Raw genomic sequence first — 25,137 nt, 5'->3', positions numbered from 1 at the left:
TTGTTCGGCAGAGATTTTCACCCAGTATTGAACGCTCCTATCCTATGCGTGCGTTTTATTCAGTATAGGTGCACACGCTACTGTACAAAGCAATTAAGTGAAATGCTTTTAATTAAAATGCTCTAGGTTCTGTAGTTAAGGTTTCTATGGAGTTACATATTTTCCCTAAGGCAAATGTCACTTCCATTGATTCTTTGGCTGCAATCCACTGTCTACTCACATTTATAGCACTTAGGCCACGGGTGTCAAACACAAGGCCCGGGGGCCTAATCCGGCCCGCCAGACCTCGTCATGTGGCCCGCGTAGCCGCCGCTGACAGTAGCCGCTGACAGTAGTTCTGGAGCCTGCGATTGGCCGAGGGTCAAAACCGGGGGCGGGGCTGCAGGCGGAGGCCGGGGCGCTGGAGCCGCGCTGACGGCCTTGGCCAGGGAATTTCAATTTTGAATGAGGCTGAGGGAGGCGGTGGCACAGCGGCCAGACGGGGAAGTGAGATGCAGGAGGAGGAAGAGGAAGCCCGCCGAGGAGGTAGGAAAGCCCTATAGGCACCGCCGGCAAAGTTGGTGCCGGGACGGAGCAGCGCTGGATTTTTTTTTGGCGGGCTTTGCTGTTGTCTCCGAGAGCGAGTGAGGGGGCACTGGGGAGCCGCCGCCCGCCGCTTCCCTTCCTCTCCTCGGCTGCATCCGGGAGGTGGGCGAGTGAGCGGGCGAAAGGGACACGGAGTGAGCCTGAGGGGGGAAGTAGGCGAAGTGCAACAGTCGCTCTCTTGATGGAGCCGGGTTTCTCTTCCCGCTTCCCCCGTTTTCTCCTCATAGACACTCGGGAGGGTGTCTGGCTTTTGCTCTGCCCCCCACCCCCGAGCTGCCCTTTGGCTTCTCAGTTCCGGCGGAGCTGCTCCCCGGGGGGCGGCCGGGAGGGAGGCGGCGGCGACGGCACGGGTTCCTGCTCTTCCCGCTCTGCCGCCGCCTCCTCTCAGCCCCTCGTGATGTAGGGCTCCAGATGGAGTCGCCTTGCGGTTTGAGTAGGTGGGAGGGGGATTTTTTTTGGGGGGGGGGTTTCAAGCCTCCTCTGCCTGCAGTCCCGGTAGGGAGAGGTGGCGGCGAAGACGACAACAGCGCGGGTGGGGGGAAGAGCAGCTCTGAGGCGAAGATGCACGTCCGCTGGGGCTGCCGCCGCCTTCCTCCTCGGGAAATCCGCTGCCCCTCCTCGGGAAATCCGCTGCCCTCCCTCAGCGCGAGGGGAAGGGACTCTGGCGCTGAGGAGGGAGGATGCAAAAGCAAAGCAGGGAGTTGGCGCTGCACCGCATGTTCCTGCCCCTCTCCAAAGCATGGGGTGGGTTGCAGCGTGTGGCATCCTGCCTAGCGGGGTTTGGGTGTGCGCAGGGAGGGAGAGGGAAGCCCTCTTTCCATCTGCAGGTTTTTAATCCCAGCAGTGGCTTTCTCCTTCCTGCCGAAGGTTTAGTTGAGGCCCCCCCTGGAAGCCGTTGATCCCCACCTTTTGTTCAAATTTCCCTCGTTTACATCCCCTCCCACACACACGCCACGACGCAGGAATGTGATCCACGTGGGGGCGGGAATGAGCTTACATTATTACAAAAAACAGTAATAATTGAATGCAGTGACAATAATTTATGATAATAAAGAGTGGACACATAGTCCTACAGACACAACTGGCCCTTTGAGGGTGACCTAACTGCTGATGCGGCTCCCGATGAATTTGAGTTTGACACCCCTGACTTAGGCTTATGTTGATTTACACCAGCCTTCCTCAGCTTCCCCAGATGTTTTGCACTCCTACTCCCATCAGCCCCAGCCAGTATGGCTAATGGTCAAAGATTATGGAAGCTGTAGCCCCACGCATCTGGAGGGCACTAGGTTGTGGAAGCCTGCTCTAACCAGTCAGAACCCGCCCCCTCTCCTAGGGATTTTAAAGCCACAACCTCGGAGTAAGCATCTTATTCTGAGCAACTTGCCTTTGAATAGGGGAGCCATGTGTCTTTACAGATGACTGTGTCCTCTATTTAAATGGCTGCCATAAGTGTCAATAGCACATGGACAAATTGGCTTCTAACTTTTGAGAAGGCATTGCACAGGGGGCTGTAAACTCACCAGAGCCTGCCTGGTCTTGTGCAGGGTTTGGTTGTTTCCCTTTAAATCAGTGGCTCCCAACCTTTTTTTTTTTTGCCATGCCCCACCTAAAGGTAAAGGTAAAGGGACCCCTGACCATTAGGTCCAGTTGTGACTGACTCTGGGGTTGCGGCGTTCATCTCACATTATTGGCCAAGGGAGCCGGTGTACAGCTTCCAGGTCATGTGGCCAGCATGACAAAGCCGCTTCTGGCGAACCAGAGCAGCACATGGAAACGCCGTTTACCTTCCCACTGTAGCTTGCCGATCAGAAGGTAGGTGGTTCGAATCCCCGCAACGCAGTGAGCTCCTGTTCTCGGTCCCACCTCCTGCCAACCTAGCAGTTCGAAAGCACCTAAAAGTGCAAGTAGATAAATAGGTACCGCTACAGCGGGAAGGTAGATGCCATTTCCATGCACTGCTTTGGTTCGCCAGAAGTGACTTAGTCATGCTGGCCACATGACCCGGAAGCTCCCTTGGCCAGTAAAGCGAGATGAGTGCCGCAACCCCAGAGTCGTCCGCGACTGGACCTAATGGTCAGGGGTCCCTTTACCTTTACCTTTTAAGGTGCTACTGGAAGGATTTTTTAAATTTTGTTTCGACTACAGCAGTCCAACACGGCTACTTGCCTGTAACTAGAACTAGCTACACCATGTCATCTCAGTGCTCTGCTTCCACTGTTTTATTGTGTCTTTATTGTAAACATTTTGCTGGACCCATTTTTAATAGACAAATATAGCCAAGACCTCGTGATTTCAAAAGTTCATTAGCCAGTTTAAAAGACCGTATGCCTTTGCAGTAAATGAGCTGCACATGTTCTGTTTATCCAACCCCCTTTTTTGTCTTCCTTTATTTTATACGGAAGCAAATAAGATTTTCTTGTAAAATAAATTGGCTATTGTTACAGGAATTGATTTGCTATAAATCCAATCTTTGGAAGCAAGCTATTTAAGCACCTGAGTTTGTGTTGCTAGACAATACAGTTCCAGTAATGCGTGGATTGTTCTTGGGTATTAGCAACAGATTAGTAATTACTTATGCCACAAAACTAATGAGAGAAATGATTGTGCTTGAAGGGTTTCCCCCCTCTCCTTTTGCTAAAGAATTGAGATACAGTAATTTTTCACTTGAGTAAATCCACAATAGTTTAGCCTTTCTGACCACTGTGAATTTAGTTTATCGTCATTGATTCTGTAAACATAGTCCTTATTTACTAAAATTCAATAGAAACGAGAAAGCAAGTCACAAATTGCTGGATGTAAAAAAGAAAATGTTTCTGCTCCGGATAAATTACAGCAGTGTAGATTCTTTCGAGGCACTCAGCCCACTGAGGCTAATAACACTACTCCAGGGTAAGTAGTTTGTGATAGCATTCTGTGGGAGGGATGGGGAAATTGTGATGTTGATGAACTCCCAGTTCTTATGGATGTTGATGATGGAAGATGTAGCTTATCAATGTCTGGAGAAACATGGGTTTGGCACCCTGGGTTATTAAGAGTGCTACAGTGTTGTGGCATTGGCAAAGCTTGTAGCCAGGTGTGTATTTTAAGCAGTGTTTGAAATTAGCCAGGTGCCAGGAGCATTTTGCACCTGGCTTTCGAACACTTGCAACCAAGTGAAGATGCATGGGTACCAGGAAGGCGCCATCTAGAGGTTTGCTTTTTTTGCTTAGCCTGAGCAGGAGCAGTCACCATTAAGAAAAAGAGATTGGAATATATGTGGACTGTCACTGAATCAAGTGACTTTTCTTCTTTTAAGTTCTCAAGGGTTGTCATCTGAACTAGCCAGGTGTTAAACTGAGAATCAATCAGAATTAGTCGATCATTTGAAAAATAAGACTTTAGATCAGTCTTGCCCCCAAATAGCAACTAGCCATTCCATTTTAGCAACTGTAACCTTGGTTCAAGGAGCTATTTGACACTTAGCTTATACTGTATGTATCTGAGTTTCTGGCACTGATTTTAAGAGCCCTCTAACTGTTTTCTTCCTCCAGAAGTAGCACAGTACAGTTTGGCAAAATTGGCCATGTGGTATTGCTTTAAATGCATGAAATGAATCTTCATAAGGAAAAAAAAGTATGATGTGAGGGACCCAGCTTTCACATTTGATTTTATTTTCCTTCATTCATTCTCACTTATAACTCATGCACAAATTGGCAGGCTTTTATATTTAAAATGCACACCTTCCTTCTTTAGTGCAAAATATACCTCCACACCCCAATACACCGTAACATAAAAATGGAGGGGTGGGAGGGAATCTGTGGCCCTCCAGATATTCATAGCTGCCAAGTTTTCCCTTTTCTCGCGAGGAAGCCTATTCAGCATAAGGGAATTTCCCTTAAAAAAAGGGATAACTTGGCAGCTATGCAGATATTGCTGCACTACAACTCCTATACAGTGGTACCTCTGGTTACGAACGTAATTCATTCCAGAGGCCTGTTCTTAAGCTGAAACCGTTCTTACCCTGAGGCGCGCTTTTGCTAATGGCGCCTCCCGCTGCGCGCACGCCTCCGACACGTGACTTCTGCTTGCATCCTTGGGCAAAGTTCGCAACCATGAGCAACTACTTCCGGGTTAGCGGAGCTCGTAACCTGAAGCGTGCATAACCAGAAGCGTTCGTTACCAGAGGTACCACTGTAACCCCGGACTTTTGACCAGGTAGGCTTGGACCAATGGGAGGTGCAGTCCAACAACATCTGAAGGGCCACAGGTTCCCCATCCCTGGCCATTCCTTTATATTCAAGCCCTGCTTGTGGGTTATTTCCAACACGGAAGTTTTTGCTGCATAGGATTTTGCCACATGTGAAAATTAGCACTTCCCAGCTTCAAGTTAGTTACAGGCATTGGTCTCAAGTTACTTCCAGCCTTGCTGATCTTGAAGCCATGGCTCAGAGAGAGAGAGAGAGAGAAAATATGGTTTAGATGCAGGAGGTCCATCTCCAACTCTTAGGATCTCAGAAAGAAACAGCGCTATGGAAGATTGTCAAAGAACTAAGAGCTGCCAGCAGAGTAGACAAAACAGATTGACCAATAGCCTGAGAATATACAACAGTATACAACAGGTGTTGGCAATGTTTTCTGCCCGTGGGCCAAAGGATTCCCACGGACTATCGTCTGTGGGCCGGACATGGGCTGCACAGGCACAGAAGCAATTTCCGATGCCGCATTGCCCATGTCCCAAACACCGGAAACGGCTTCTGTGCATGTCTGCAACTGCGCAGAAGCTATTTCTGGTGCTGTGGACATTTTGGAAATGGGCAGCGCAGCACCAGAAATTGCTTATGCGCATGTCCGCGGCTACGCAGAGGCAATTTCCGGTGCTGGCTGCCCATTCCAAAATGTTTGCAGTGCCAGAAATTGCTTCTGCGGCTGCGTAGACATGATTTCCAGCGCCAATCGGCGAGTCCCCGCCCCGCGCTGTGCTGCGCTGCGCTGCGCTGGTTTACCGCAGCACACAGGGGACTTGCCGAGCAGGCGGCTAGGTTCACGGGTGGCCCGTGGGCCGGATAAATGGCCTCCATGGGCCGGAGGTTGCCAATGCCTGGTATACAACAACTTCATATTCCACAACTTATTTGAAATAATAAAGATTATGTATTTTAAAACACACAACACACATTATGTATGTATGTATGTATGTATGTATGTATGTATGTACCGTATGTATGTAATCTATGCACGTGCACACCACACAAATACATAAAATCTTTGCCTACTAAACTAGCTGAAATATTGTGCATTTACCCAAATGGAGAAAAAATTATCTTTCTGAATATTTTAGCAAACAAAATGAAAATCCTTCAAGCACAAACATTTTTATAATTAGTTTCTAGCATGGTCAATTACTAACTGGCTGCTAATGCTGCTTAACAATCCATGTGCTATTAAAATTCATTTCCAGTTGCAATGTGTTTATCACTGTCCCCAATTCACCAAAGCACTTAACCTCAAGCAGGCAAGTTTTCCAGTTGAAGTAAATGGGACTACTCAAGTGTTCACAGCTGGAACAGTTTTAATTATCTTGCTAAGGGCAGGCAAGTTTGCTATCTTGCATGACTGATCCATTAACAACTGCTAGATTTGCACAGATAACAGTACAAAATTAGGCAGTGGGCATCTCTTTCGACTTGGCATTTATGTATGTAACCTTGATTTGTATGTATATGTGCATGTGTGCCCTCATGCCAGATGACTTAATCTGGGGTCCAAAGATCATCTAATGGCTTTCATAAGCCTGGTGGGATTTTAAACTCTTTTTTTTTACACACAACAAAACGCTCCCACTGTGGAGCTTCCTCACTTTCAAAAGCAGTTTATCATGCTGTTATGTTAAACATACAATAGCTTCAATATACATGGCACTGTACAGAGTTTCACAGATGGTAAGCCACTAAAGAGCTTACAGTCTAAATTTTGACTGTGGGCAAGTCAACAAAGGAAGAGGAAGGAGATACAAGAGAAAATGCAATCACATCGACATAGAAGGGAGGTTTAAAAGGTTAAGTCAGAGTTCCCCATTGCTGTTCTAAGCTGACAAAAAAATGGCATTGCAACTTTTGGAGGAGTGTGCATTGGTAAATGGGTAGCCACATTCCAACTCGCACATTAGTCCAAAAGTTGCAGTAGTCCCAAAGACTTCCTTCCAGCAACTTCTGCAGCCAAGCTGGTGCCAAACATATTGCTCTGCTTTCCTTTGGACCACTTCAGTGAGGTCGAGGGGAGCTTCTTACCGTTTGTGTAGCTCAGGACCTCCATACACACTGCCCAGGCTTGCACCCTGGGGAGGTCACTTCTGAGCTAATAATTTAGAGATGCATTTATTTTTAAAAATCACAGATTCATATGGAAGTAGAATGGCAATATTGGTTTTTTTAAAAAACTCAACAACATGCAAAAGTTACATGGACTGGAGGTAGATTTACCCATTCTGAGCTGCAGATGGTTTGTCTCTTGGTTATTTTATGGCTAATGGAAGCATTGGGCTGTCACAGCATTAGAGCATTAGAGCTTCTCCCTAGCTCTCTGATAAGCCACAGGAGGCCTGGTTGGCCACTGTGAGAACAGGATGCTGGACTTCACAGGCCATTGGCCTGATGCAGCAGGCTTTTCTCAATGTCTCATTAATTTCCTTACAGTGTCTGTGGCAAGGCCTGGGAAAATACCCCTGAAAATGTGCTGCCAAGCACCACCCTATGTAACTCCTGCTTTGGTTTTAGCGAGATCTAATAAGCCAAGGTATGTTCTGGATTGCAGCTTCTGGCTGCAGTCCTAAATGCAATTACTAAGGAGCAAATCCCATTACGCTCAGTGGGGCCTACCTCTCCCTAGTTAAACTTAAATCCTTATGTCTGTGCAACTGTGTGTGCACATATGCAGACTGTGTTTCCAAGGGCATTTCGGGAAGTATGGGCTGCATTTTAAAAATAGATTTCTGTCAAAAGCCCAATTTTGTGCTGGATAAAATGTCAGGTGATGCTATGAATATATTTGATATTAATTATGTCAGATTGTTTGGCGGTATGAATAAAAAAGAGAGCAGTGTGTGAATGCCTCAGCTTTCCCCTCCTGAAAGTCTGGCTGTGACATGTTTTGATTTGCTCACTGACATGATTCATTTTAGGATTCCTGCATTTGCAATGGAAATGAAACCTACACTGAAGTGGGTGCCCACGTAATCTTGTCTTGAGCAGTTTCTTTAATAACCTTCTCTGGACAGATGCCTCTGTTTGTAAATTACTTATGGCAGGATACTGTATAGTGCAAATGTAAATAATGTAGAATTCATAAGGGAGCCTGTTTTGTTTCCTAACAGCATGGCATCGCCATTGCTAGGATTGCGTAGGAACCTTATGAAGACCTATCCCTTCCTCTGCCCAGCATGTTTTAAAAGCTAATTTATGCAAAATGTTGCCATATAATGTCAGACATGTTTGACCCACAGTTTCCTTCTCTTTTCCTCTTCTTGTCTCTTGCCGTGAAGTTCAGTAGTAGTCAATTTACAGGATTCTGTCCTCAGGAACACAGCCTGTATGCTTCATAGCTGATTTGTGGGACAGGATAGTTTATGGTGTAGCATTATAATTAAAGAGGCAGACAAGGGTGGAGCTGTCGTCATCATGAACAAAACTGATTACATCCAAGAGGCCCACAGACAACTTTCCAATAATGCCTTTTACATGAAATTGGACTCAGACCCCACACAAGCATACAAAAAAGAACTGAACAAGATTGTCAAGGAGCTACCCCTACACATCCAAGAACAGATCCTCACAAACACACCAGCGGAACCTCGACCAGGAACTTTCTACCTTCTACCCAAAATACACAAACCAGGAAATCCAGGACGCCCCATCATCTCAGGTATTGGCACCATTACAGTGGGTGTTTCCGGCTATATGGACTCTGTTCTGAAACCATATGCTATCAGTGCTCCCAGCTACGTACGTGACACCACAGATTTTCTGAGGAAAATACAATCTTTGAACAATCTTCCTAACAATACTATACTAGCCACTATGGATGTGGAATCTCTATACACCAACATCCCACACAATGATGGTTTACAAGCCATAAGGAACACCATTTCAGATAAAACCACAGCGGACTTTGCTACCAAACTCTGCCACTTTGTCCTTACCCAGGTGATGACCTGTTCCTCCAGATCAGCGGCACAGCTATGGGCACCCGCATGGCCCCACAGTATGCCAACATCTTCATGGCAGACTTAGAACATCGTTTCCTAGACTCCTACCCACTCAAACCTCTCTTGTACCTACGATACATTGACGATATCTTTATTATCTGGACACATGGACAACAGACCCTGGAAACCTTCCACCAGACATTCAATGACTTTCACCCCACCATCAACCTAACAATGAACCAATCTATGCAAGAAATACATTTTTTGGACACTACTATAAAAATACAGGATGGACGTATAGACACCACCTTATACAGAAAACCAACTGACCGACAAACATATCTACATGCTTCTAGCTACCATCCCAAACATACCAAACAATCCATCGTATACAGCCAGGCCCTACATTACAACCGTATCTGTTCCAACTCTACAGACAGAGAATCTCACCTAAGAGATCTACAGCAAACCTTTTTGGAAGTAAAATATCCACCTGATGAAGTTAAACAACAGATCAACAGAGCCAGACTGATACCTAGGGAGAACCTGCTGCAAGACAGACCCAAAAAAGAAAATAACAGAACACCACTAGTCATCACATACAGCTCCCAAGTTAAAACAGTACAACGCATCATCAGAGATCTACAGCCTCTCCTGGACAATGACAGCTCCCTTTCTCAAGCTCTGGGAGGAAGACCTTTCATTGCCTACAGACAGCCACCCAATCTTAAACAACTACTCACCCACAATAATACAACCACCAGACTTAACATGGACACTGGTACCAGAGCCTGCAATAGACCCAGATGCCAACTTTGCTGCCACATACACCCAGACAACACCATTACTGGCCCCAACAACATCCAACATACCATCTCAGGACTATTTAATTGCTCATCCTCTAACATTGTGTATGCCATCAAATGCCAACAGTGCCCTTCAGCTCTCTATATTGGACAAACAGGCCAAACCCTACGCCAAAGGATAAATGGACATAAATCTGACATCAGGAACCAGAAGACAGAAAAACCAGTAGGAGAACACTTCAATCTCCCAGGACATTCTATACAAGATCTCAAAGCAGCTGTTTTATTACAGAGAAATTTCAGGAACAGACTGGAAAGGGAAGTTGCTGAATTGGAAATCATTACCAAGCTTAAAACCATGGAAGCACCTGGGATGAATAGAGATATCGGATTCTTATCTCATTATGCATGATCAAGCTTTCTTTAGCACCTCAGCCCAGGACTAATTGCAGCCATCAGCAGCCATTAACACCCATCTACAGGTTTACCACTCCCATCAGCCCATCTCCCATTCCCACCCACCCCCACCACCCTCTGTATATATATAGGGTCTGACACTTCTGTTTCTAGTGTATCTGAAGAAGTGTGCATGCACACGAAAGCTCATACCAAAATATAAACTTAGTTGGTCTTTAAGGTGCTACTGAAGGAATTTTTTTATTTTGCTTCGACTCAGACCAACACGGCTACCTACCTGTAACATAGTACTTAAGCAATTGAGCTGTAAACGAGGATGCCCTTTATTCAAATCTTGCCTCTGCCATAAACAGGTTAGGATACCTTCTGCATGCCACTGCCTCTTAGCCTCTGTCCTCTGTCTGCAAAATGGAGACATGAATACTGACCTACCCTACAGTGTTGCTTGTAAGAATTACCGGTACACAGTAATGTATGTGAATTGCTTCAGACACTCAGAAGAACCACGTCAACGCTCAGTATAATTTCTAAGGAAATAAACAGAAGTGGGGGGGGGGAAGGAACCTCCAGAATAGCACAATAAGGATTAAGAAGGCTTAGTGGTCACAGATTGCTAACTGACATTGGGAGGTGGGCATGGCGAATCAGGTCGGAGAGGGGAATGGAATGGCGTATCCTGAAGAAGAGCATTGTAGGCTGACTCGGACAGTAAGCACACTGCAACATTTTGTTGCAGGTCTCACTTGTAATTTCTTATTGGGCAATAATCTTGGCACATGCTCAGTAGAGTTCCCTGTTTGGACATCATTTCATATGTCCCAGGGCTGCTTCCCTGTCCCTGGAAGCAGGTTTCAGGCATGCCTGGCCTGGATATAGAAGGAACAAGTGCACCGGAAACTGATGGGCAGCTGATACAAGACAGAGACAGGCAGGCAGGCAGGCAGGCAGGCAGGCAGACAGACGGACGGGCAGACAGACAGACAGACAGACAGACAGACAGAGAGAGTACCTTATATTCATGGAACTCCAAATCAACGTGGGAGCGACATAGGTCAGAGATAGAAATTATACAAAGAGGTCATTGTGCAAATTGCTTACCAAGTGTCACAAGTTCAAACTCTTGACAGCTCCAGTTATAAAGAATCTCGGAGAACATGGACTAATGCTGCAGGGTGAAATGGACCATTACTTTGACACTGGACTGGTTTGCATCTGGTTATTAAACCAGAGTTAAGCTTAGCTGCAAATGTAGGTGGTTCTCCCATCATCCTGCTTCTACAACTTTCTAGTGACATTTGAGTGTCTTGGTGGACAGAATGCAGAATGCAGAACCCAGCTAGGGAATCTTTTGTTCTCATGTAAATTTCTGCATGATTTAGTAAATTCATGAAGCAGCCCTCAAAGTAAACACATTAGTAAACACCAGGCAACATCAGTGCCTTTCCTGTCCTTTGCGTGTTTGTGTGTTTCTAGTGCTGAAAGGAAAACATAAAGCTCCCTGTAGCTTTATAATCAAAATCAACTTGTACTGTACACCTATGATTTATAGTCCACTGAAGTTGAGAGCTTTACAAAGGGCTGAGCTGAGAACAATTAAAGTCTGAGAAATCCTTGCGTCAACAAAATACTTAATGGAAGTGCATTCTGTAGAGGAGAGGTCAGGAAACTTCCACAGACTTCCTTAAGTTACCGGTAACTTGTCTTATGATCCAAGGCTTTGCCTAAGCTTAGCTTTCCTCCTAAGGAAGGTTGGGATTATAAGTATACGGTCATCGTTTTTCAAAGAATTGGGGGCAGCTGATGGAATATTTAGCTGGGTGGTGGGGCAGATGCAGCTGCATCACACCATAAATGGGGGTTTGGTTCCCGGCAGAGTGAGTATATGCATATAGCCACAATTACCTTTGATAATTACCTTTTGACATCAGTGGAAGAGGGAGAAGGGCTTCCCCACTGGTGGCTGGCAAGTGCAGGGAGTCCTGTGGTGAGTTATAAACTTCTTTCCCAGTTCTCTTGCAGAGAAGTGGCAGGGACGCCATTTTTAATGTGAAACTTTCCCCCTTGGCTCCCAGCAGGAAGACCTGCTCTGCCCTCTCACCTTCTACCTGTTCCTTCCTGCTCACCTCCTTGAGACCCTCTTCCCAGACTTTCGGGCTCTTTCCCCCGATAAACCCATTGGCTGAAACCAAGCACGTAAATTTGTGTAAGTAAGATGCACGACTGTACTGTAACCCACGATGGAAGTTTACTATTTGAGGCTTGAGGTAGATGCGCAGGGTGCTAATCAGTTGAGGGATCTGGTTTGAGAATCTTCTTGCGCCCTTTGCAGAAGCGAAGGAGAACAGGGAGAGCGTTCAGTTGCGTGAAAATTATGGTGTGCATCTGTTAACCTCAAGGCGAAGGTCATGCCCTTGACATCACCTTCAGTTCTGCATGCGAGGGGCTAGGTCAGAGCAGTGCAGGCACGCGTTCCCTCCTACTCCACTAATTGCACATTAGTAATTGCAATATTCCAGAGGTTTATTAATCATCTCTTTCACTGCACTGCTGAATAAGCCCCCCCCCCACTTGTTTCCTTTAGCTTACAGAAAGTTGTTAAAGAGGCAGCACTTGTGATCAGCCCCGGCTTCTGCTCATCGTGTCTCGCATGGGAGCAGAGGCAGCATGCAGCCAGCAACTGAGCACTGTGTCTTTGGGTTACTACACACAAATTTTGATGCCATGGTTGGATTGAATAATCGTATGATTTCCTTTACTAGGCAGAGCTTGCATCTCCAGAGCCCCTGGTATTATCCTTCATAATGGCCTTACATGCCCATATCCCTTCTTGTTGCTAGGTCTTGTGTTTTGCGGATTTAACTTTTACCTAAATTTCATTTAAGCCTGCTTTATCAATTTAACCGGAAACAAACCGATTTCGTTTTCAGTTCCATTATTTATCATGTGTACTGTGTTATTGTCAGAACAATGTGCACTCTGCGCTTAGAATGTAAAAATGCATGCCGTGGTAACTCATTTCTATGGTAAGAAAGGCTACGTTTTGCAAACAACATTAATTAGGAAAATACTGCTTAGCTCCCCTCTCAATACCTGCTATACATGGATCTTAGGGTGTTGGTTTTTGTTCTAGCACTATTGTTTTTATAGACGGGACCTCATGGGTCATGCAGTCAAACCCCATGCGATGCAGGAATCTCATCCATGACAAATGGCCATCCAACCTCTGCTTAAAAACCTCCAAGGAAGGAGAGCCCACTGTTGTGTAGTGGGTATTCAGTGATTTCAGCCCAGTGCAGATAAGAAGCTGGAGGTGGGGATCTGGTACAACATCTCTTTACTTCAAAGAACAGGTAAGAGCCAGAACACAGGAATGGGGAAAACTGGGGCTTATATAATAACAGAGGACTAGCAGGGAAAAGATACTTTTTGGCGGGAACCAATGGCACGGATTCCCTCCCGCGGAAGCCAATCCGGCAGAGGATCCAAATCCTGCACCCTGAACCAGCAAATGATAGACGTTCCTGCTGGAACTTGTACATTCAAATAAACTCTGTAATACAATACAATAAACTCTATATTACAATACATACTTGGCTGTGCTATTGCTTTAATACACAACACCCACCACCTCTAGTGGGAGTCTGTTCTACTGTCAAAAAGCTTTTACCGTCGGAACGTTCTTCCTGATGTTTAGTCGGAATCTCCTTTTTTGTAACTTGAAGCCATTGGTTCTGGTCCTACCATCCAGAGAAGAAGAAAACAAGCTTGCTCCATCTTCCATGTGGTAGTCCTTTAGATATCTGAAGATGGCTATCATATCTCCTCCCAGTCTCCTCTTTTCCAGGCTAAACATACACAGCTCCTTCAACCATTCCTAATAAGGCTTGGTTACCAAGACCTTGGTCGTCGTCCTCTGCACACGTTCCAGCTTGTCAATATCCTTCTTAAATTGTGGTTTCCAAAACTGGACACAGTACTCCTGGTGTGGTCTATATTGAATGAAATATACACAATACTCTTGGTGTGGTCTGTATTGAATGAAAGCTATTTGTGAGCCTCTTAAATTTAACAAAATAAAATGGAAGTTGAGTTACACATCTTTCTTTGTACTCTGTAGTAGGCTCCATTTTAGAATATCATGACAAACTGACTGTCTTACATATTAGAAGCTACATCCATTGAGGAGGCCCTACTTTTTCAGAGCTTGGGCCACATTCCCATGCGGGGGCCAGATGGCAGTGGTGGGCAGGGCCAGGGGGAGAGTGGGTGGGGCAACTAATGCAAATTTTACATTTTGCACATAGTCTCACACTCCTCACTATCTTCCATGCAAGCCGACAAGAGGTTTTATAAGAGTTCAAGAACACATTTCAGCAAACATAAATGCTCAAAGGGGGTGCAACGTATAGCTAATTAAAAGTGCAACCTAGGAGAGTGGATGTAGCTGAGCCACATAACCTGAGAGGCCTAGAGGGCTGCATTTGCCCCCAAGCCTGAGGTTCCCCACCCTTGACATAATGATCCATAGAAGCTGTATTCAGACAGGGCAGGGTTTGCTAGACTTCTGCACATCTGCACTTTGTCTGGGCTCAACCCTGACTCTTGTAAAACAGATATCATAGGAAAATGCTGTGTGGACATGCAGAGTAAAAGAAATGGGGAGGGAAGTAACTTGATTTTTTTTAAAATAAAAAAACCTTGTTGGTTTTCCCTTTGTGCTTGGAATCCCCCTCCTTTTGCTGTCTTACAACAATGCCTCTCACTCAACAAGAAAGTGAGCAATGAGATTTTAGATGTCAGTATCATCAGAGATATTTCTTTTTTACAGTACAAAGTCCAGATGATCTGAATAACTACATTGCTTAGAGGCAAAATATTTCTATCCCTGTCAAGAGTGATGTAGATGCCAATTGACACTTTGTGTGTAGGATTTTTTTTTAAAGAGTTAATATTATAGGGCAGTACAAAAATGAGAGAATCATATTGTGCGGATGCAAGAAACAAAGGCTCTAGAAATTTTAATCAAGATATGTCTCTCTGTCTCCCACTCTGAGGAGTTAATCTTCCTAAAATAGCCCTTTTGATGCTCATTCAGCCCATTATATTGATCACTTCATTGCTTCTGAGACATGGTCTGCACCTCAACCATTGATCTTTGACATTGTAAGACTTCTGTGGAAAGATACACTAGAGTATAACATTGATTTCAGTTTTATTGTTCTGTACCTTTGGATTTTAAAGCACACCCGTAAGTATAAATACTTACAAAAAATAAAATGTTTTGACAGAATTGAAGATTTCTTTTTCTCTTCTTTTTTCCTGTCTCAGAATCTCTAATTGCCAGGAATAAATTTTGGAATAATAAATGAAGTAACATTTTATATCTCAAAACAATATCCCTTCCTTTCACCCCCACCAGCTCCAGGTATTAGTTGGTGCAGAAAGGTACACATTCTCTTTGATTCAGGAGCATTTTTACTGACACATAATAAAAAAGCAAGATGGTAACAGTTATTACTATATTATAGGTTGTTGTTGTTTTTTTAAAAAAACTATATTGCAATATAATCAGGGCTTTTATTCAGTTGGAACTCACTGGAACGCAGTTCCGGCACCTCTCAGGTGAGTGCCATTGCCATTTTGAGTTCTGGCACCTCTTTATATTTTTTAGCTCCTTGATCACTGCAGATGGTGACAGCAGTCACGAAATTAAAAGACGCCTGCTTCTTGGGAGAAAAGCAATGACAAACCTAGACAGCATCTTAAAAAGCAGAGACATCACCTTGCCGACAAAGGTCCGTATAGTTAAAGCTATGGTTTTCCCAGTAAAGATGTATGGAAATGAGAGCTGGACCACAAAGATGGCTGATCGCCGAAGAATTGATGCTTTTGAATTATGGTGCTGGAGGAGACTCTTGAGAGTCCCATGGACTGCAAGAAGATCAAACTTATCCATTCTGAAGGAAATCAGCCCCGAGTGCTCACTGGAAGGACAGATCGTGAAGCTGAGGCGCCAATACTTTGGCCACCTCATGAGAAGAGAAGACTCCCTGGAAAAGACCCTGATGCTGGGAAAGATGGAAGGCACTAGGAGAAGGGGACGACAGAGAACGAGATGGTTGGACAGTGTTCTCGAAGCTACGAACATGAGTTTGACCAAACTGCGGGAGGCAGTGGAAGACAGGAGTGCCTGGCATGCTCTGGTCCATGGGGTCACGAAGAGTCGGACACGACTAAACGACTAAACGACAACATATTTTTTAAAATGATGAAGTGACCCTGTGTTAGATTGCAAAGAGGTAGCTAGCTCACTTTTCAGAAGTGCTATCCAAGCATTTGCTGTATTAGAATATTAGTTTATTTTTTATGCGATCATGCACGGCAATGTTCTCAGTACATTAGAACCTTCATGATCCAGAGCTGCTGTTATTTGAATGTCATTCTGCAACTTTCAGCATTGGCCCTTTTAAGTGCCAAATTGCATATTGCTCCTTAATTGTTTATGGGTCAGAGGCCTTTCTCTATGCTTGTGATCCAGATGGTAGGAGTAACATTTAAGTGACTGCCATTGAGACTACAGCATCTATTAGTCTAAATGAGAGGGACTGCTGCTACGTAAGGAGTGGCACTATGTACTGTGCTCTGGGTGTATTGCCAGGTTCCCACATCATGAAACCTGGTTCCCACATCACATTAGGACATTCCCAACCCCACCTTGCACTCACTGTGGGGTTTCTATTAACAGCAAGCATCCTAACAGGTGAACCGTTAGATCATTGATATGAGGTACAGCTCAAATTCCTCGGGTCAGTTTTTGGGGTTGTAAAAGTTTCTGCTTGAAACATCTTAGCTCAGTGGAAGAGCATCTGTCTTACATGCAGATGGTCTCAGGTTCAATGCCTGGCATCTCCAGGTAGGGCTGGGAGAGAGTCCTGCCTGATACTCTGATGAGTATCAGCCAATGTGCGTTGACAATACTGAGCTAGATGGACCAATGGGCTGACTCAATGTAAGGCAGCTCCTTGTGTTCCTAAGTTCTGTATGCTCACACCTTAAGGTGTTTAGAAGAATGAAGTACCGTAATGTGGGGAAAGCAGTCTAAGGTAAAACCTCAGCATCAGAAAACCAGAGTGAAATCTAGCCCCAAACAAGCTCTTTAAATCAGTTCACTTGTGGTAATGGTTTTATTGTTTTTAGAATCTGTATATTTTGTATACAGATTCTAAATTTTACCGTCTTGTGCATTACTTTCATAGCTTTAGCTCTTAAGCGATTTCTAAATCTGCAAGTAAATAAGGTACTATGATTTCAGACACCTAGGCTGCTTCAGTTTGATTGAATTGTTCTTGTTTCTGGTGGGGGATGTTCCTTCAACTTCTGCCAGCTTTTATCCATAATGCCATTCCAGTTCTGCATTCATCTACATATTTTTTTAAAAAATGGCATCCTTCTAAAATACATATTTAAATATGTATTTAATTGTATATATTTTAATATTTTAAATTTTTATCTTTTATTTAGTTTTAAAATATAAAACTAATATTTTGTTGTGTACATTGATACTTTCAAAACGACAGTAACGTGCAGAATCTTTTGGAAAGGTCCAACTAAGGATGTGGATCAGGTTGTTTTATATAGGAACTCCAGCACACCCCTAAATTTCCAGTGGAAGTTTCAGAATTGTATCAATAACTACTTTTTCAGCTCAAATCTCTTGAGGTATCTCTAGGGCAAGGTATTAAAATATCAAAAATCTGCACCTTAATCGCAGCCCATTTCTTAGCATACACTGTACCCAGCAGTAAGAAAACTGGATTTGACCCATTAATGCTTAACAGTGAGCACCACATCCAGTTCATTGTTGCTAAACTAAATAGCCTTATTGATTTTTTTGTTTGTGTGTCAGGTGCTAGGGGATGTTGTAAACAGTTCAATTTGAAGCCAGCCACTCATTTCAAACATTGATGTTAATACTGGCACTACTCCACTTCAGGTGGAAAAGTGAAGGTGAACTAGCCAAATAGTGACTTACTGTCAGCTGCTGTTACTATTTCTCTGCAAAAATCCCACTCTCTTTGGAATGAACCACTGCAATGACTTGCTGTTTTGAAACTTGATGCAGTCAGAGAATTCTGAATGATGTTGCATTCCCTGCAAAGCTAAAACACTGGCCGCTGAGACTGATCTGTCAGAAATAGGACTCAATCCACCAGGAAGATTAGTTTGCAAAGTCTTGTTGAAAGTAATGGGGACTCTCTTGAGAGCATAGGGGACTACCATACTCAGTACAGGAGAGTACTGTAGAACCATGAAAGTTAATGGCTGTCACTGTGCATTTAAAGCAGTGTGATACCACTTTAAACAATCCTGGCTTCCTCCAGATAATCCTGGGAATCTTGTATTTTGTTAAGGGTGCTGAGAATTGTTAGGAGACCACTATTATCCTCAGAGAGCTACAGATCCCAGAGTGGTTTATCCGTCAAACCCTCTTCCCAAGGAGGAATTGTAGCTCTCTGGGAAAATAGGACAGCAAGGATCAGGATTGCCATTCTATTAAATCTTTGATGTGGCCACTTTTAGACAATGATGTATAATCTCAGGCAAAGAGCTTGAAAAGGCACAGAAAAGGGGGACGGAAAATTTCAGGTATGAGTTGGATCAAATTGCACAAGACAAGGGTGGGACAAACCAGTACTTCTCCCCAACCCTTCCCGTTGCTTGAAGAAAAGACATTTTTAAATATGATTCCTCCCCCCTCCCCCAATAATCGACTTTGCCTCTTCTGTGCCCTTCAGAAAATATATGTATATATTTAAAATTCGCATTCTCATTGGGAGGAAAGGCAAAATCATTTGGGAGGTTTTTGTTTAGGAAAATGAAGTAGGGGCAATTGTGTGGGTGTTTCTTTCTCGGCATACTAGGATGTGTGTTTGTGCATGCTATGAACCAATGAACCTGATTAGCAGAAGGTGCAAGAGAGGGGAAAGGAACACACATTACTTCAAACAACAACACATACATTATAATGCCTTGAATTTACTGCCACATTAAGTGCTGAAGGTCAGTAGTTGAAATGGCTTTTTAAGAGCCTAATACAGTGGAACCTCGGTTTATGAACACCTCAGTTTACGAATTTTCAGTTTACGAACGCCGCAGACCCATCTGGAACGGATTAATTCACTTTCCATTACTTTCAATGGGAAAGTTCGCTTCAGTTTATGAATGCTTCAGTTTAAGTACTCTGCGGACCATCTGGAACAGATTAATCCACTTTCCATTACTCGGCGGCTGCTCCCAGTCACCAGTCTAGCTGCTGCATTCTGGATTAATTGTAGTTTCCGGGTCACCTTCAAAGGTAGCCCCATGTAGAGCGCATTGCAGTAGTCCAAGCGAGAGATAACTAGAGCATGCACCACTCTGGGGAGACAGTCTGCAGGCAGGTAGGGTCTCAGCCTGCGTACCAGATGGAGCTGATAAACAGCTGCCCTGAACACAGAATTAACCTGCACTTCCATGGACAGCTGTGAGTCCGAGGCTGTGCACCTGCTCTTTCAGGGTTACAGTTGCTCTCCATTCAGGATCAGGGCGTCCCCCACACCTGCCTGCCCCCTGTCCCCACAAAAGAGTCTTTCTGTCTTGCCAGGATTCAACCTCAATCCGTTAGCTGCCATCCATCCTCCAACCGCCTCCAGGCTCTCTGAAGTTGCTGCCCTCTGGAAGTTGCAACAGAGTTTTGCTTCATCTTGTTGTTTGTCTGGAGGGGACAAACCATGAGCCAGGGTTCAGATTACATGCTAAGCCAAACCATGGCTTAGTTTACGGCAGCAGAGCAGCAGCAGCATGACTGAAGGAGGAGCAAAGTGGCCATGATCTCCTCCCTGGGAGCCTGGATGCTTGCCGATTGGTGCTAAGCCATGTAACCTGCAAATTGATTCACAGAGTATTTGTTAGAAAATAGAACTGTTACCTAATGAACCCAGCTCTCTCTGCTGAGTTCCACCTACAAGCATTTGCTCGTACAAATACTTCACAGTAGGCAGGGTCAGCTGCCCTAATACATTCTCTTCTCTGCTGCTGTCATATGAGGGTAGGAAGGAAGGAGTATTTTGACTAATGTTTTGAGTGGACCGCATATCCAAGGATGCATTTGTCATTCAGCCCTTGTTAACAATACTTATTAAATACACGTTTTCAATTTGAAAATAGGGATGAGAGTGAGGTGGATCTGTGTGGGGAGAGCTTCTGAACTTCTTAGATGTTCCTTCTGGTGTGCTATCAAGTTTACTCTGTGTGTTCTCAATGAAAATAATCATAAATGCCGCAAACAAGGGGTTCCGTGATTCCTGTGGATTTTGCATTAGGAGAACTAAAATTGATATTCCTTGACAATAGTCTTTTTTGGAGTGCTTCTAAATTTAGCCTAACAAAGGACAGAGAAACCTACGATAATAGTGTGGCTGGTGATTTTACAGCGAGGTTTCTGGGAAGAATTAGGTCTGAACTGACTCAGCCAAACATCCTGATTTGTCCTTGACACTCCAGCCTGGAAACTCTCTTGCCAAAAGACCCACTGCACTGCAACCTTAATCGCATCTTTAGTACCTAGCCAGAATGTAAAGGAATTAGCATATCACAATTGGCCAGAGTCCTAAATGCTAAGCTAATTACCCTTGAGCTCTGGTGAGTGCAGATTAAAGCAGACAATTGAAGCCACAAACACGGTGGCTCTGAGTTCCTCTGTTCTACAAATAGCTTTTGACTGAATGCCTGCCTCTTCTATTGTAGGATACAGAACTTGACCCTGACTTTTTCCTGCCACCCCTTGTTGTGCTAATAGTTGATTTTACACCAATAGAGGGAGGGAAGCTCCACTTGGGAGGTTGTAGTGTGTTGTGGGGTCTATAAAGCTACCGTACCCAAACAAGCCTGCTCAAATCCACAGAAGTCCTACATTTATTTTAAGCTGTGATTTTCATTATTTCCTAAATGTTTCAAACAGCTTTTAAAAACTCTTAGTACCGATAATCTTACCGTTTTGCTCTTTTTGTAAACTGCTTCAGAGGGTGTTTAGTTTTTTGTTTTTGTTTTAACAATTGAGTGGTAAATAAATTGTATTTTTTTTAAAAAAATAAGGCTGTTTCCTCCATTCCTGTTGACATTGCTTTTACAATTGGCATTGGGCACTTGTTGAATAATACTGGCAACATCAAAGCAAGGGGTGTCCACACTAATGTTTGCTACCCAATGTTTGGTGTCTGCTTATTTGCACATTTATAAGCTGCTTCACAATAGCAGTGGCAACAAAAAAGTTATTGAGTGGGCAATCCTAACCCTGGTTGATGTCCTGTTCAGTGGGTGGAAGGAGGAGTGACGAGATTCTGCTGGCAGGGCTGAATGGAGAAACTTATCTATGTATTTATCAAATGAAATATAGCCTTCCCACCATCCCCTTCAGGGTGAGGTGCAGATAAACATATCACACAACAGTCAACTATAAAACAATAAAATACATCATCAGGGACAAATGAAGGCAGCTCAGAATGGAGAATCATTGAGTTGGAGTGTACCCTAGAAGCCATCTATTTCAACCCCATGCCCAATGCAGGGTGCAACTGCCGCATTCCTGATGGATGGCCATCCAATCTCTGCTTAAACATCCCCAGTGAAAGAGAGCCTCCGGTCTGCTGGCCAACTGCAAATCTTAGCTTGTCAGTTTAGGCATAACACCAGATTATACCTAGGAGAAACAATGGTTTAAATACCCGCTTCAGGCCATGGCTTCTAATTCTGTTTGCTGACCGATTGCAAACCACAGCTTGCCACAGTGCCTGAAACACAGCTGTTGACAACTGGTAGACATTCCTGCAAATGCTGCTATACTGTGTCAGTGGCTACGGTATTAGACCAAAAAGCTACAGTATGTGAGACTTCCATATGCAAAGGCAGTGTAGCTTCAAATACTATTTGCTGGGGAGTAACAGCAGGAGAAGGCTGTTGCCTTCACACTCTGCTTGTGCACTTCCCAGGTGCATCTGGGTGGCTACTGCAAAAAAAACAGGTGGTAGGACTGGTTGCTCATTTGCTCTGATCCTATCTTATGTTTATAGCTGTGTCTTATGTTTATAACCTATTTTATGGTTACTGCTGTGACTCTCTGCCTGTGTATGGTCTGGCTAAGTCTTCATTTTCCGTAGTCCATAGGGGAAATCATGTGTAGAAAGGAGCCTGCTTGCAAAAGGGGGTGGTAGTGTAGGGTCACTTGTGCAAGTTAACAGATTATGACATCTGTTGATACTAATCTTCTGCAGAACCAGTCAGTTATATGTTCATGGATAGCCGTTCCATGCATAGAGGGTAGGGTGGCCACTTTCCCTATGTTACAGAAGACATCCTTCTTATTTGAAGAGCTGTCAGAGGGGAGTCCTCTGTCTATTTGAAGAACTAACTGGTCCAAATCTAGTTTAAAGACAGCACACCCTAAGAAGGGAGAACAACAGTCTGAATAGGCCCAGAAGTCATTTGGTCCCAGTCTTCTCCACTAAGGTGAGATGTATTGCATGCCCCTCCCTTTATAGAAACTATTTCTAAAATTGCACCAAAACACACAAATTAGATTATTATTATTATTATTAATTGAATTTGTTAGTCGCTTTATCTTGCCCAGGGTAATGCGACTTACAACCAAACAGACAGAAAACCCACATACTGTTTACAGAGGAATGGTTTTGTTTGGTGCCTAAAGATTGCATTTTTAATGCAAATCCGGGTTTATTTGGTGATGCCTAAGTAGTTACCCTAATAGAAGGCAACCAAGGAGAATGGGGTGGTGGGGTGGGAGTCTATGGAAGTTCTGTTTATTCTTTTTATTGCTGGTCTGTTGACTTTCAGAAGGCTTATTTTTTGCCACTCATCATTGCAGCCATGAATATTATTTGGCCAAAGTTTAATACTGTAATATTTTCCTTTTGGGTGTGGAGGGTGTGTCTTTCTGTCTTTTTTATACTGAGCAAAAGGAGGTGCCACCGGGTGGAGAGTCCACACTGATTAAGCTGGTTTTTTAATTATTGCCTTTTCCTAACCAAATAAGGCTGCAGTCCTGAGCATATGCTTTCCTGGAACTATGTCTCATTGAATTTAGTGGGATTTACTTTCAAGTCTACTTTCCTTGGGGGATCAAGCTATAAATCTGTTAACAAGCATGTTGGCTTGTTTTTAAGACGAAACAAAATAAAGGAAATGTGTGATGATACAGTCCTGACTATCATTTTGAACCATCCATTGGATTGGAGCTGCAACCCATTTATGGCTTCCTCAGTGAGAAACTGTGGAACTGTGAGTCATTACACTTGGCAGAAGCAAACTGTTAACCCTGTCAAGGTGGCATTGGTTATAAATACATGGTGTAATAATGGTAAAGAGAATGTGGCAGTGAAGAGAGTGGTGGATGGGCCTTTTTTGAGTGGAAACATATGCCCTGTTCAAGTGTTTTAGTATCTTGAAAGCTCTGCACTGGAAAAAAGTACACTAGCTCTATTCTCCATCTCCCTCCATGAATCTATCTTGAGCCGTCTTCTAGTTAGTTTTATTGGCTCTGCTGTTGTGAAGGAAAGTAAATAAAAATAAAAATTCTCTGCCCACCACCTCCTCACTGTTCCTCATTAGTACATATAAACCTCTCTCTTTCCCCCTCAAGGACCACCTGGATGCTGAGATCATCCTCTGAGGCCCTTCTTTATGTGCCTCCTTTGCAAGAAGTCTGGAGGGCAGCAACACGAGAACCTTTCTGTGGTGGCTCCCCATTTGCTGAACCCTTTCCCTAGGGATGCCCACCTGGTACCTTCATCACATCTCTTTAGGCACCAGGCAAAAATGTTCTTCTTCAACAAGACTTTTAGCTGATTGATACCCAATGCCCTTTTAAAAGTGTTGTGGGAGGGGGGAATTATTGGTTTGTTGTTTTTCTTATTTCTACTATGTATTTTGTGGTTTTTATATTATAATTTTATGTTGTGAACTGCCCTGAGATCTATGGATGAAAGGTGGTATACAAATTTAATATATAATGCTAGTAATAACAATAATAATATCTGGCTGGCCACTGTGATAACAGGATGTTGGGCAAGATGGGCAATTGGCCTGATTCAATAGTGTTCTTCTTACTTTCTTACCTGTTCTGTATAGGGGAGATGCTCCAACCCGTCAATCACTTTGGTTGCCCCATTTCTGTGCCTTTTCTAGCTCTGAAGAGGAAGAGACTAGATTGGCAGTGCATGCTGTTGAGCAGCAATTTAAATCCACGAGTGCTTGCATGCAACATTGCTGTATCGGAAGCTGGCTGCGAGTTATCAAAGGAATCCAAGCAGGATAAGGAAGGTGGGGTAGTGCCTCCTTATTTCTGTTAAATGTACCCTTCCTTGTGTCTTCAAGCCATTGAATGTTGTTTTCTTCTTCTTCAGGCAGGCAGGTGAGCTTGAGTAACTTACATCCTACCAAGCTCCTCTGTTGTCCGCATCCCCCGACTGTGAAATAGCAGCCACTGTGATGTTCTGTGTGCAGTGCATTAAGAATTAAATAATAGGAGCTTGTGGCAGGGTTCAGTTCTTAGATAAGAAGGTAATTTGAAAAAAGGGGGTGTCCTTTTATTGTATGGGGCAGGAGGATGGAAATGAAAAGCATACCGGGTGCCTGGGTGGTATGGAATCACTCTGCCCGGAGTCGGTGGAGATCAGATAGTCCATGGGGAGCATTTGTTTAATTAACTGTAGCCAGAAGTTGTGGAAAGGGTCAGACGCCATCCGGTGGGGCACGATTACCTTTCCTAGTTTGAAAGAGTTATCTTCATTTATGCGCTTTTAGGCTTTGCATCGCTCCTATGAGGCTCTTGTTTGATGTAATATTTATAGGCGATTATGTTACCCAGGTTATTCATTCTTTTACCACCTCCTGTGCCCTTTTATGATGAAGGCACAAATATACTCTGTAAAGGAAGAGGAATCTCTCCATTCTCAAAGCTGCATCAGTCTGGGCCAAGTTCAAGATGTGAATGTTAGCGTATAAAGTCCTTAACAGCGTGGGGCTGGTTAACTCACAGTATTGCTTTACCCCATATGTGCCCACTTCACTACTTGGATCAGCAGAAATGGCACTCTT

At 44.0% G+C, this 25,137-nt stretch overlaps 1 protein-coding gene across 2 annotated transcripts in view; it reads left to right on the top strand.

Annotated features, from left to right (window-relative positions):
- The window catches only part of CCSER1 (coiled-coil serine rich protein 1), a 702,960-nt gene that overhangs the window by 69,028 nt on the left and 608,795 nt on the right, over positions 1-25,137 (top strand). The gene's annotated exons all lie outside the window — the stretch shown is intronic.

This window comes from Zootoca vivipara, chromosome Z1 (assembly GCF_965207765.1).
Source record: "Zootoca vivipara chromosome Z1, rZooViv2.hap1.1, whole genome shotgun sequence".
Lineage (NCBI taxonomy): Eukaryota > Metazoa > Chordata > Lepidosauria > Squamata > Lacertidae > Zootoca > Zootoca vivipara.
The sequence above is the reverse complement of the archived record's forward strand: the minus strand, read 5'-3'. Positions and strand labels throughout refer to the sequence as shown.